This window comes from Copidosoma floridanum, unplaced genomic scaffold, assembly GCF_036245765.1.
Source record: "Copidosoma floridanum isolate Cflo_tuat_1 unplaced genomic scaffold, Cflo_Japanese_pri ptg000007l, whole genome shotgun sequence".
NCBI lineage: Eukaryota > Metazoa > Arthropoda > Insecta > Hymenoptera > Encyrtidae > Copidosoma > Copidosoma floridanum.
In genome coordinates this window covers 13,249,906-13,252,215 of record NW_028321884.1, presented here as the reverse complement: position 1 = coordinate 13,252,215, position 2,310 = coordinate 13,249,906, and the positions used below count along the sequence as shown (strand labels likewise).

The 2,310-nt window shown below is 30.1% G+C and overlaps 1 non-coding gene across 1 annotated transcript; it reads left to right on the top strand.

The window, feature by feature from the left end:
• Positions 1-706: 706 nt before the first annotated feature.
• Positions 707-779, top strand: TRNAK-CUU (transfer RNA lysine (anticodon CUU)). The gene has a single exon. It is a non-coding gene; the product is annotated as a tRNA-Lys (tRNA).
• The last annotated feature ends 1,531 nt before the right edge of the window (positions 780-2,310 follow it).

Below are 2,310 nucleotides of genomic sequence, written 5' to 3'. Positions count from 1 at the left end.
TTATCCGAACACAACAGACAACCAGTTTAATTGCGACAATAATTTTTCATTCCCAAAATAATTGATGTATTTTGGTATCTAGACATCGCACTATATATTGAAAAACAATTATAATTTCCTGGTCTTGAACCATGTATTAAATAATAAAATGTTATACTTTATTTTAAATCACAATTTTTTAATAATGATTGTCGCATTTTTTTTTTTTTTTTTGCGTGGTGAATTGAACTAAGTCCAATAGATTGTTTGGAGAGATTTATGAGTAAATAATTGCATTGAATTGCAGAAAAAGTTAATATAGAACGAGTTTAATGTATAAGAATAAACATAAATAAAAATATAGGATTTGTGCATTTTTTTGAAAAAATAATTGGACCAGAATCTCCGTTTGGTAGTAAATAAGATTAAAAAACAACACGTCATTTTTAATTGTTCCTTTTGTACTCTACTTCGTTGCACAATTCAAGGCGAAATTTGGACAAAAATAAAGGTTTTACGCGGAAATGTAATTAATTAATTTACTGAATAACCTCCAAAATAAAAGTTATTAAAAGAAAATTTCAGAAAAATTGGTCATAACAAAAAAAATTGCACTGTCTAGAAAAATAAGCGAAGTTTTCAAGAGAATTTTTATAAGATTTTCCATGTCCCAATAACTCTTTTAAGCTCTTACGTTATCTACGTCTATATTTGCTCCCGAGGGCATGCTTGGCTAGCTCAGTCGGTAGAGCATGAGACTCTTAATCTCAGGGTCGTGGGTTCGAGCCCCACGTCGAGCGATTTTTTGTCTGTTTGTGATATAATTGTGCAGATGTTTATATTTTTTATTTTTTAAGTAAACACTAAAAGGGATTACCTTTTTTTTTGACGCAACCAAATAAACTCTGTGTATTCTTTTTGTTTTGTTAATTGAAGTTAAAAAATTGTTAAAGTTCTTATATATAAATTATAAATTTGGCCTTAACTTTTTTATCTACATCTTGAACTCTGTGTTAAAATAGTTTTCTTAACTAATAAAAATTTTTTATGACCGAATTTTAGAAAACTTTCCTGTTCATACATTGAAATTTTTTCAGATTTTTTCTTCTGCACTTATAAGTGATGAAACGTACACTGCAACTGATTCATTTTCTCGCCCCCCCTCCCCCCCCAGTAAAAATATATTCTTATATTTTTGCTAAACACAATACCTTATATTGTACCTGCGCGTTTCGTGTGCCAACCCTGAATCAGTTAATAACAAATATTGAATTTCCCGATTTTTTTAGAACTATTGAATAATTTGCTATTATGAAATGCATATAGTTTTGATTTATACCCAATGCTAAAGTTTAAGGGGGCTCCAGCGAGCACTGGTACCAACCCGAAAACTATTCGGTTAGTTGGTATCACTTCTGTGAGTATATATCTATATATACGTGTATATATAAGCGAGCACCATCATCTATATATATGATGTGTCCGTACCTATGGTAAACAAACAGCAGCTTCTGTCACGTACAGAGCGTTTTATTTAGAATTAGTTTTTTTGTGTTATAAAAAATGAAAGAAATCACACATCACTGTAAGATCAGAGTCATCAAGATTTGCAGGATGCTGAAATGATTTTGCAACAGCAAAAAAGAAATAAAAAAGTAATTGATGATAACAAACAAAAATTAATTGTATTAAAATGTATTATTAATGATAAGATAATTTATAAAATGGCCAAAGAATCGATATCAATAGAAGTATTAGTAGATGCATATAAAAAAGATCCTACAAATGGCATCACCTCATTATTATCTATGAGTGTAAATAATAAAGTAAGAGTTATTTCAAATAAAAAAATTATTGACGCAATTTTTGATGAAATAAAAAATAATTGCAGTTAAAATTTTTCAATGTTCTATTTTATTTAAAAAAAAAAATATGTGTAAGTACTTGCAGTGTAATTCTGAAATATTCAAAAGCGCGCGCCTTACAAACAACAAGATGGCATCCCGTCATGACCCTGCTAATTCAATGACTTGATCAATACTTTACAAAATATCTCAAATATTTCCAGGGTTACCTATATTTTTGAAGGTACCATCTGAAAGCTGAGATGTTTTTCTATAAAACAGTTACAGTCCTGACATGTAACTCCTCAATTATTGTTAGAAAATACCGATGTTTTCACGTTGCTCTATGAGAGGCTATGTATAATGTACGAACTTTGAGAGCAAATATCTCAAAATTTTCCAGGGTTAGAGGGGTAAATCAGGACACCGTTGGAATCAGCGTGTTTTTGTCTATCAATTAAGCTACCTGTGACCTCCTAACTCCTCC